General features: G+C 40.8%; 1 protein-coding gene across 2 annotated transcripts in view; it reads left to right on the top strand.

Annotated features, from left to right (window-relative positions):
- Positions 1-12,591, top strand: part of TOX (thymocyte selection associated high mobility group box) — a 390,770-nt gene that overhangs the window by 286,930 nt on the left and 91,249 nt on the right. The window lies entirely within an intron of this gene.

Raw genomic sequence — 12,591 nt, 5'->3', positions numbered from 1 at the left:
ACTGAATACTGGAAACATTGTTTTTTTTTTCCTCAATTGAAATGGAATTCTCCTTTAAGGGATAAATACACTTTTGCTGTAGTTGATAAGGCTGAAATGGTTATAGTGAACTTTCAGTAAAAATTATTTCCATTTTCTATAGAGAAGTAAAGGTTCAACCAACTCTCAGTCTGTGCTCCCTTAGATCAATCCTCTTTAAAATAATTGCCCCTCCTAAAACGCTGCATCCCTGTGGCTGAAAACTCCATAAATCACCCCAAACTCACCGGGGCACATCGCAGGGCTCCTTCCGCATAGAGGCAGAGCTTTGGGCTGCAGCTCTGCCTCTACACGCGTCAATCAGCGCGGATTGCCACCTCTCCCCGCCCCGCTCAGTCTTCTTTCACTGAGAGGGGCGGGGGAGAGGTGGTGATCAGCACTGATTGACGCGCATGGAGGCAGAGCTACAGCCCAAAGCTCTGCTTCCATAGGGCAGCAAAATCCACAACCAAGAAAGTCGTGGATTTTGCCTGGGGTGTTAGGGATGATTCATTGAGTTTTCAGCCGCAGGAATGCAGCGTTTTAAGAGGGGCAATTATGTTAACCACTTCTGTACCACAGTGTTTTTTGCTGATCGGTGCTGCGTGGGCTCTCCAGCCCGCAGCACCGATCAGCTGGCAGCCAGGGCGATCAGACTGCCACCCTTTTTTCCCCACTAGGGGGATGTCCTGCTGGGGGGGTCTGATCGCCGCCGGCTGCTTGCGCTTGCGGGGGGGGCTCTTCAAAGCCCCCCTCCGCAGCGCTTTCTGGCCTCCTTCCCCTTCCCTCCCTCTCCCTTCCTCTGTGAGCGGCGCAGGACGGAAATCCGTCCTGCGCCTGATGGGACAGGCTTTAGCCTATCAGATGCCGGCGATCCCCAGCCAATCAGAGGCAGCAGCGCCGTATACTTGTAAACACCGGGGAAGATCTTCCCCGTGTGTTTACATTTACCCTGCGAGCCGCCGATCGGCTCGCAGGGTGTTCACAGAGACACCCTCCGTGAGCTGACATGGAACGTTTCCATGGAATTTACTTCAGGATTCAGGGGCGTACTTAAGCGTACGCAGAATCCTGAAGTGGTTAAAGAGGATATTAAAGTAAAAACATGATTTTTTTGGGAGACTTCAGAGTCTCTTTAAGTTCTATCTGAAGCATTCTTTCTATACCTGTAGCTGTAATGTTAATGCAGTAAGCATTTTTTGTATTTCTTTGTCGTAATTAGTTAGCCATATGGGTGTTGATGATTTACTTACATGCCATGTTTGCTGATAACTTTCCCCAGCCTGATCTCTGAGCTATAGACTGGAAATGGTTTCTTTGTTACATTATCACGGTATCCACATATATGAAGTCGGTTTTACACAAGTGTGTGCCTTTTTATATAAGGCTTAAAGGACCTTATATAGATGTAAACATATACAATTAAGAAGTAATTTTCTTCCAGAGTAACATGAGCCATAAACTACTTTTCTCCTATGTTGCTGTCACTTACAGTAGGTAGCAGAATTCTGACAGAACCAACAGGTTTTGGACTAGCCCATCTCCTTATGAGGGGTTCACAGGGATTTCTTTATTTTCAAAATGCACTTAGTGAATGGCAGTTGCTTTGTCCAACTGCCAAAAAAGTGTGCGGTGAGCAGGGAGGCTGACCAGCATATTTGTATAAATCTCTTTTTCAGGGAGTGTCTTTATAAAGAACAAGGGCCATGCAGAGAATCCCCTATGGAGAGATGCAAGATCCATGGGGGAACTGCACACCTACCATAAAGGTGCAGGATACATAATGTCAAATAGTAGAATCCAGGTAATCCGCACACTTCGTATGAACCAAGTTCAAAATTTAATCAAAAAATCGTGACACAAGCCATTCCATAAACCAACGATTCGTTTCGGGGCCACGTGGTCCCCTTTGTCAAGGCAGCAAAACACAGAATGGTGACGACGATTTTTTGATTCAATTTTGAACTTGGTTCATACGAAGTGTGCGGATTACCTGGATTCTCCTATGGAGAGATGGACTAGCCTAAAACCTGTCAGTAATGACAGATTTCTACTACCTGCTGTAAGTGGCAGTAAAATAGGACAAAATTCATTTATGGCTCATCTTACTCTGGAAGAAACGTGCTTCTTATTTGTATGTGTTTTAAATGTTAAGATTTTCGCAACATTTCCTCTTTAAGTTGTACGTACATCAGTACAATGTACCGCTGCAGGCCTTCCAAGACTTATCTGGGAGCCACCGGACACAAGGAGACCACCACTTCCCTGGAAATCCAGTAGAAAGCAAATGGACCAGCACTCGACCAAACAATGCTTATAGCATACTAATCTTCATTTATTTTCAAAGCAAAATATACAGTTAAATACCATGCCAGTGTTTCACTTTTTATTTTGCTTTAAACATATAGCAGTTCTCATAGCCATTTGTAGCGCACTACAGGTACTGCTCCCACCCTTAAAGCGGACCCAAACCAAACATTTTTTTAATTCAAAATATTTAGTTGCACCACTCTGACACATACAAAGATAAATAAACACTGATTCAATACTATGAACATTTCAGTGCATGCTTTTCACCCTTCTCTTTTCATAGCTAGGGTTATACTGGGGGCAGCCATTAGCAAATTCCTCCTTTGCTGGACACCATCTACTCCACCAGTCTGCCGGATCCTGTCCCGGCAATTTGAAAGGAAGGGAGGGGTTTCTCCAATAAATGTAAAATATTTTATATTTGTCATCATGCAGCTGAAAAAAGGCTGCTATTTATTATTATAATTTAGAAAATAGATTTTATTTCTGAAATCTTGTATTTTTAATTTGGGTCCACTTTAAGCATTATTTGTGTTTACCTGCTGGAGCTGCTTGATTATATCAAAGCAGGTCACCAGTTGTAATAGTGACAGCTGGTGAGATACTGTACTTTACATTACATTAAAGAAAACCTGAAGCAAAAAAAAACAAAACGTATTACATAATGAATTATATGTGTAGTACGGCTAATGAATAGAACATTAGTAGCAAAGTGTAGAGTCTCATATTTTTATCTTCAGTTATATAGCTGTTTTTTATAACATTGCATCATTCTGTCACAGTTGCAGTTTTAAAAGCACACTCTGTCTTAAATACTATAAAAGAAAGCCGAAAGAATGACCCTTGGAGCTTTCCTGCAGTAAAACCTTATCTCAAGCTGTCTCTCACTGTTTCTTTGCTGTTAAAGTGCTTCAGAAAACAAGACTGTATTCGGCCCAGTGGGTCAAACAGCTCAGAGAACCTCTTTCTCATAGATAACAGCTGAAGTTTTTTAAAGGGGAACTGAAGAGAGAGGTATATGGAGGCTGTCATGTTTATTTCCTTTTAATCAATACCAGTTGCCTGGCAGCCCTGCTGGTCTATTTCTCTGCAGTAGTATCTGATTAAAACCAGAAACAAGCATGCAGCTAGTCTTGTCAGATCAGACTTATAAGTCTGAACCACTGAAACACCTGATCTGCTGCATGCTTGTTCAGGGGCTATGGCTAATAGTATTAGAGGCAGAGGATCAGCAGGGCTGCCAGGCAACTGGTATTGTCTAAAAGGAAATAAACATGACAGCCTCCATATACCTCTCTCTTCAGTTCCCCTTTAACTCTTCCTGTACTGGAAAACCATATGAGACTCTTAACTTTGCTACTAATGTTCTATTTCTCAGCTGTACTATACATACTCATAAGTTTATTTTCGCTTCATGTTCGCTTAAAGAGAAATCAGTTTTGGATATCATTGTATGAACTAGACTTTAAGCTCCCTGGCGGTCAATTAAATCCGCCAGGGAGGCAACGCAGCACTATTTTTTAAATTTTTTTTTTAAATCATGTAGCTAGCCTAGCGCTAGCTACATGATAGCTGCTGAGCAGCGGCATCCCCCCACCCCCTCCGATCGCCTCCGGCGATCAGGCCCATCAGAAAATCCCGTTCTGAACTGGATTTCCTTTAGGGCTCCCCCATCACCATGGCGACAGGCGCGATGATGTCATCAACGTCGTGACGTCAGAGGGAGTCCCGATCCACCCCTCAGCGCTGCCTGGCACTGATTGGCCAGGCAGCGCACGGGGTCTCGGGGGGCACTCTCTAATGCGGCGGGTAGCGTCAATTCGGCGGGTAGCGGCGAATCGGCGTGGAGCGGCGGCGATCGGAGGCTACACGTAGCAAGCAAAGTGCTAGCTGCGTGTATCTAAAAAAAATTATGTAAATCGGCCCAGCGGGGCCTGAGCAATCCTCCACGGCGGCTTTACCGCTAAGGAGGTTAACAACACACAAGATGGGGACAACGCCATTATGGCGAGAGGCGAGATCATTGCCTGGTTCATCTAGTTTAGGCAACAATCACCCCATGTCTGCAGGTACCATATGCCTTTTGGATATCGCTAAAACATTCCTGTTATCATCACATTAACACCCAGCTACTTTTGTACAATGTATCATCAATGTAACATCAACAAACACTTAAGCAAATAATCATATTAAGACCATGCTGGAATGTGCAGTGACAGCGTAGTGTATTTTAATAACCTAATTAGGAATCACATTGCACTAAAATTTGTTCTAAAATTAGCAACTGCAATTATTATTAGCGGTTGATGAAACAAACTGTTATTTATTTTCTCCTTAGCTTAACAATTACCTTATTTGAAATGCTCTCTCTCCAATTATTCATCAGAACTGAACATTTTTCATAGCGTCTTCTTCTTTTTCTATAATGATGAGATATATGCCCAAGACTGATAAAATATCAGATTTTTAATTAATTCTCTGCTATGCAAACAGTGTGACATTTTCCATGAGCTTTCCCTCCCTGCAGTATTTTATGCACAATTGCACTAATTTTCACTGCAATTATAGCATTCTTCCCGTGCTACCATGGTAAATAACTTATGTCTCTGCCATATGTCAGGCAGGAATGCTAACTCAGTAAAGGACAGAAGCTTGTGCTTATGATTAAACGCAGTAGAGGAAAAATATGACTGCGAGAACCTGAGAAAGTAATTGAAAGACTGCAGGGTACAAAGTAACAAGATTTGAGGCCCTCACAGCAAAAAAACTAAATGCATATGCTTGAGCAAACATATGTCTCCCACAACAATGCAGCGTTAGGCGTGTATTTACCACGATCTCAGTGCCAAACAAAATTCTTAGCTATGTAAATGCAAAACTAAGTTGAAGCTTGCACACATCCCGGGGCAATGCTGTGTCCTCAGATAAAACACTCTGAATTTCACTGGCAAGAAATGCTCCATTTTCTGTTGTTTACCTTCGGCTTTCAGGTCGGAAGTTTCAAGTTCAGAGACTCCTGCCTAGGTGCATCTTGTTGTGTAATTACTTATAGTAATGATTATGACTAATATCCCTGTGCAGGGGGGGAAATGTCTTGTATTCAGAACTCAAACCCACTTGCATCTGTTAATTTTAAAGGGAGTGTATAGTGTTGTTGTTTTTTGTTATTTTTTGTAACATTAGTAAACCTTTATACTGTGCATTTTCTGCAGCACTTTACAGAGAACATCTAACCATTTGCACCACTAATCACCTCCATCAGTTGGGCTCATAGTCTAGTGTAATGGAAGTCGATTAAGCTACTAGTATGTTGGGTCATCTGCTCCTGGGTTATCGTTTCACAGAGGAGAATTTATCTAAACTAGGCAAGAGAATATCCGGCCCTCTCACTAGACATTGGCCACAACTAGTGACCAGGTACACAACTGAAGGCCTTTGCTTGGTGCTGAGTATCAGTTTCTATTTAGCCTATGCAAAGACTTAATCTCTATTATTATTATTTAGTATTTATATAATGCTGACATCTTATGCAGCACTTTAATATACTGTACATTTTCTTTTCAATAACTGCCCATCAAAGTCCAAAGTATAATCTCTACCATAGTCAGTCACTTTCTTATGTTCCTTTTTTAGCCAATTTAAAGAGAGTCTGAAGCGAGAATAAATCTCGCTTCAGACCTTATAGATAGCAGGGGCATGTGTGCCCCTGCTAAAACGCCGCTATCTCGCGGCTTAACGGGGGTCCCTTCACCCCCAAATCCCCTCTGTACAGCCGGGGAGCGCTTCCGCATTGGGGCAGGGCTAACTGCCGCAGCCCTGCCCCACACGCGTCTGTCAGCGCGTATCTCCGCCTCTCCCCCGCCCCTCTCAGTCTTCCTGCACTGAGAGGGGGGGGGGAGAGGCGGCGATGCGCCGCTGATAGACGCGACTGGAGGCAGGGCTGCAGCCGTTAGCCTTGCCTCCAGGAAGAGAAAATCTGCAACCAAGAAGACGACCAAGGTTTGCGGGGGTGGGTTTGGGGGTGAAGGGACCCCCGTTTAGCCGCGCGATAGCGGCGTTTTAGCAGGGGCACACATGCCCCTGCTAACTATGAGCTCTGAAGCGAGATTTATTCTCGCTTCAGAGTCTCTTTAAAGTGTCTTATGCTGGGAATTCACCATACCTTTTTTCATCAGATAGATGGTTCGATAGATAATTTCTGATATGTCAAATCTTATTTTCGATCGTTTTTATGATCAATTTCTCATAGAAGTGAATGGAAACATATAAGAAAAGATAACAGAATCAAATCGAAAATTGATCAGAAAATCAAATCAGAAATCGATCGGAAGGAAAATCAACCGAAAAAACGCATCGTGTGTACCCAGCATTAGCCTAGCATGAGGCAACAGTGCCATCCACTATGCTACCGTGCTTCCCACTAAGATTACCAGGAAGGGGCACTAGAAATTTGCCTATTGCTATCTTGATAGCAGAGCTGTGCAACATTAATTAATTAATTAATTAAAAATATGCAGAAATTATATTTTGTATTTTAATTCCACTTTTTAAGCTTTCATTCATAGCATTTTGGGTTTAACTAGTTAAAGAGGAACTCCAGTGAAAATAATGTAATAAAAAAGTGCTTAATTTTTACAATAATTATGTATAAATGATTTAGTCAGTGTTTGCCCACTGTAAAATATTTTAAATCCCTGATTTATATTCTGACATTTATTACATGGTGACATTTTTACTGCTGGCAAGTGATGTAGCTGCTGCTTGCTGTTTTGGCAGTTGGAAACAGCTGTAAACAGCTATTTCCCACAATGTAACAGGGTTCACAGACAGGAAACTGCCAGAAGTACCTCGGTACTCAGAGCTTCTTGTGGGAGGGGTTTCACAACAATATCAGTCATACAGCGCCCCCTGATGATCTGTTTGTGAAAAGGAATAGATTTCTCATGTAAAAGGGGGTATAAGCTACTGATTGGCATAAAGTTCAATTCTTGGTCGGAGTTTCTCTTTAATAAAAAAAAAATACAAAAATTACTTTTTCCTACAAAATGTAATGCATAAATATTTCAAAATTGAAAAAAATTTACAATGTATAGTAATTAATAAGGTAAATTTTAAACATAACAATAATACCTAATAATAAAGTGCTCTTTGTGGTGAATATATGTATTCTACCACTTCACCTGCACAAGTGCAGAGCAATGACCAAATACTGAAACTCCCTGTAAGTATAAATGTGCAAAGAATCTTATCCATGACATCTCTACTTTAAAGTAGAATCCAGAACAAATACGTTAGGGTCACCATTATTGCCATAATCCAATTAAAAGTTTCAAAACCACAAAGGGCCCCTTGGTCAAGAGAATACAGTACAGGGAATTACTGAAATAAAATCACATGTAAATGCAAAGTTGCAAAAATGTCACTGGAGCCTCATAGAGTCAGATGGGTGCAGCTTTGCAATACTAAAGTGTACATAGGAATAAAATGGCAACAAGTGAACTAGTTAAATAACCAAAAGGCTCACATAGGTACTTGTGCAAAACCAGTAAAGGAAACATTTGCAATAACATGTCTAGACATTTGGATACTTTGGCTAGACGGGTTATCACGTATATTTCCTTTACTGGTTTGGTTTACACAGGTGTTTATGAAGCCTTAAGGTCGTGACTGCTGGTAGTTGAGTTTCGGCTGAATTTACTGACATCTGATGCGATCACACATCGTTCCTCTTTCTGATGGCTTATGCTGTTTTGCCAATTACTTGGAAATCTTATTGATCCACTGACCCAGAATAAGCATGTAGATATGTAGATGAGGTGATCTGACCAAAGTCTAACCACATTAGCTGCATGTTTGTTTCAGATGTGTGATTCAGACACTGCCAAAGCCAAATAGATTAGCAGAACAGGGAGGTTACTGTTTTTGTTTAAGAAGGGATTGCCAGCCACAACATTAAATTCAATTTACCCACTGCTCTGTAATATTCAGCCTGCATCCTTACCCTGCATTGCAAGGACTCCAATCTATTCAGAAATGTTTCTGCTGTGATAAATCTTATCTCATTCAGCCTGGCTCTATTTTTGCCATTGCCAACGAGAGGGAAGCTTGTCATCACCTCTCCCACATTCCTGCTTCTCACTGATTGGCTGAGGGCAGCTCAGGGCTGAGGGATTGGCTGAGAGCAGAAAAAAAGTGAGGGAGGAAATTACATCAGGATTGGCTTCAGTTATAGGAAATCAAGATGGCAAAAGGCAGGAACAGAATTCTCTTATAGTTACTATATAAAATCCAATGAAATCAAAACGTGGACAGTACAATACATCTGTTCTGTAAGTAGAACAGGTAGTTATCTACTTTTTATATGTGTTTTTTTTCCTGGGATAGTATGGCTGTCCCTGCTACTTTAAAAGGGAATAAATATGGCAACCTCCATATCCCTCTCACTACAAGGTTACTCTCATGTGCAGTTTTCCTCACTTTTGTCTTCCACCATGATCATAATTACTTTTTCTCCACATATATTATTTGAGCAAAGACTGTGTTCAATTCTAGAAGTTCTATAAACCTTAAGAAATAGTTGCAGATGTGGACGCCCCCGAAGGAGCAAAGTGGACACTTGATGATCTGTCAGCCATTGTTACATACAGTAAATGTTGGGATCCCTTTAGCCCCTCTGGCCATGAATATGCCTGTTTCTGCATTAATCTATCCATTCATAAAGCTAAATCAACCAGATGTTTATCCAAAGGTGACTGTATTTTTTCATAAAAAATATAGAAGCTAAAAAAATCCCTTTGTTCTCTTTTATGACTAAATGAAGTGTTTATGAATGTGGGTAGACTGAATAAAAGAGAAATATGTGCAGACATAACAAGTTATAAATTGTTCAGATTAAAAGAACTTTCTTTTGCTGTAAGATGAATTACATGCCAGTTCCGTAATGCTGCTTTACAAATTAAGCGGAGGATTGTATGGAAAAATAAAACTACCGGAAAGAATGCATGTTGGTAAATCAGCATGTGAACCTCATAGTGCCGCTTTAGGAAATACATTTGCTGAGGCATAAATTGAGCCCGATAGGCCACACAACGTTTTAAATACATTATTTAAATACAAACCAGATAGACGGACTATGAATTCCTGACATTAAAGAGGAACTTCAGCCTAAACAAACATATTGTCATTAAGTTACATTAGTTGTGTTAATTAAAATAGATACAATACCCACCCTGTTTTAAAAGAACAGGCAAATGTTTGTAATTTCATGGGGGCAGCCATCGTTTTGGTTAAAAGGAGGTGACAGGGAGCATGAGACACAGTTCCAACTGTCCTGTGTCTTGATCACTTCTCCCAGCTGCTAGGCAACGAGGACAACAACATCAGAAATCCCATCATGCTTTGCACAGTATCAGGGGAAAAATGCCCAGTCAGTTTTCTTTGATGGGGCGGAGCTTAGCTTCTGTGCAGCTAAAAATGAGGCTTGGTAAGAAAAACAAAGTGCTGATGCTGTGAAACTGTTAAAGAAACACCAAGCGTTTTCAGTGCTGCAGAGTAGATTTTTAGTCTGGAGGTTCACTTTAAGAAGTACTACACAGCACAGAAGACTGCAATGGTCCATTTGCCTTTACAACCTCAATATCACTTTGGGTACTAATCAAAGCATTATATAATAGTGCAGTATCAATTAAAAACCTACTGTGGGTTGATCCTGCCTTAACGAAAAAGCTCCCTGGTCTTATCAGCTCACTCATACATATATTGTGGGATAACATTACTATTTTGGGGATTTCATCTCACTTCATAAGCAACTGACCTCTTTCTTAAGAAACCCAACATTCTATTTGGGCCTAAAAAATCCAAGTAGCTTTTTTTTTTTTTTTTGCTTCAGGTAAGATAGACTTGATAGTATCTATATGATGACCTGGGTCAAACCATTTCAAACTCTGGTAATAGCAAACAGGCAACAGGATCTTTAGCTATTTACAGAACAAAACTATCTTCTACAATTACAAGAGGTTGAGGACCTGAGCATCTTAGGGACAAAATATATAAAACAAACCTCCACCTAAAGGATGTTCATAAACAGAGTAATTTATGGGGGGAGCAGGCATTACTGTATTTTTCGGAATATAAGATGCTCCGGACTATAAGACGTACCTAGGTTTAGAGGACAAAAAACAGCAACAAGAAAAATATACTAAACTGTTTGTCCCCCTCTGTGCACCCTTTTACCTGCTCTGCCCCCTGTGTCCCCCTCCGCTCCACCGTACATAGTTAAAAGTAGTGTGTGTCACTTGATCCATCGGCACCAGTTGCGATCAGAGACCTCTCCTCTCTCTCACTGCTTCTCTAGGAACAGTGAGGAAGAAGAGAGGTCTCTGATTGCTGCTGGAGCCAACAGATGAGGGGAAAGACACGCTGACACTGCTTTTTACTATGCACAGGGAGCGGAGGAGGACTTGGGAGGAGCAGAGGAGGACATGGGGACAATACAGGCAGTTGTTGTTAAGCCGGGGACTCCCTGTGTTTGGAAAATTAGACACATTAACCTTTTTTTCCCCCATTTTTCGGGGAGAAAAAGTGCGTCATATATTCTGAAAAATATGGTACTTACTTTTGGGGGCTGCTCCCTTCTTTATGCTGGCCTCCATCTTCTCTAGGGAGACTTGCAGATGCAAAAGTCCCAGCTGAGAAATGTACTCGCATCAAAGGACTATATCTCCCGTCATACATTGCAGCGGGAGGAAGAACACAATACCGACATGGGTGCTCCAAATTGCAGCACATGTGAGCCTCCCTGGAGAAGATGTTGGGGATGCTTGTTTTATATATAATATATTATATATAAGGTGCTTAGTTGCCTTTTCTTGGCCCTTATTCAATTCACTTTTTCTCCTTAGTTTTCTCCTAGGTAATATTTTTTCAACATGTCAATAAAAATACTTTTTAAACCACTAGCAAGCAAGAAAATACTTACAACAATGTCGATAGTACCTTTCCGCCTACTTTTTGCTAGCTTTCTAATTACAAAGTGATGAAAAGTTACTTGAAAGAGAAGTTGAAAAATGATCCTGTAGGATAAAACTAAGAGAATAATTAATTGCATATGGGCCCTGGCTTTTTATGTTCCGGTTTAAAAATAAATGTTATAATAAGCATCAAAATGTACCAAACCTGGACAACTCCTCAGATGGTAATAAGACTTGAAAGTTAATACACAGATATATAAGATTTGCAGCAAGAGTGGAGTACCACATTCAAAAGCTCACTTAAAGGATACCCGAGGTGACATGTGACATGATGAGATAGACATGGGTATGTAGAGTTAAGTATCAGGTATGTAAGTGGTTGACTCAGTCCAGACAGAAAGTGACTAAAGAAATTCCCCTTTTATCTCTTTTTCTTGCTCTCAGACGCCATTTTCTGCTAGGAAAGTGTTTTATAGTTGGACCTTCTTATTAGCGAGGATCACACTGTAGTCACTTCCTGTCTGAGTCAGGACTGAGTCAGCCACTTACATACGTGATATTTAACTCTTTCAGGCAGAGAAAGAAAAAAAGGAACACAGCATAGTTATTTGTGTGCTGGGCACTGTACATACACATGTCTATCTCATCATGTCACATGTCACTTCGGGTATCCTTTAACTCCAGTGCAGAGTAGGCCAATTTAAATCTCTGAATGAATGTGTTGAGGATTAGCAAAATGTACCATCCCATCAGATGTTAAATGTAAATTGTTTTAGGTGTTTTAGCTCTTAAGGAAATTTCAAAAACATTTGGTTGGACTTTCCAAATGCAAAAAGATTGTGGGCAACAGTCTAGCAGGTAATATTTACAGTTGCACTAGAAGAAGTAGAGGAGCTACATTAAATGCAAATACCGGTAATTAAAAACAGGTGATAAAAGAGGTATATGTTGGCTTACCTCCAAAGAATTCTCTAGACATCAATTCTGTAGATAAAATAATTTTTAACCTGTTTTAATTGTTTTATTTATTCTGGGATGCTCCAGTTGCTGTAGTCCTATTACACCTCTGTTGGGAGGTTAGCATTTTATGGTTTTCATATTATATCATTTTGTTTGGAGTGTAACTGTAAAAGGAGAGTTCCCATACACTCAGGTGGGGACGGGTGCTTTTTGGTGAATTGGATTTTTGAGTACCCTTTTCTTGTTACTGACAATTTAATTTTATGGCTATCTTATTATGCCAGGCTCACGGTGTCCCATATGTTTTTGTCCTGAAAGGTTTTCATTGTCCGGA

Source organism: Hyperolius riggenbachi, chromosome 5 (assembly GCF_040937935.1).
Source record: "Hyperolius riggenbachi isolate aHypRig1 chromosome 5, aHypRig1.pri, whole genome shotgun sequence".
Lineage (NCBI taxonomy): Eukaryota > Metazoa > Chordata > Amphibia > Anura > Hyperoliidae > Hyperolius > Hyperolius riggenbachi.
The sequence above is the reverse complement of the archived record's forward strand: the minus strand, read 5'-3'. Positions and strand labels throughout refer to the sequence as shown.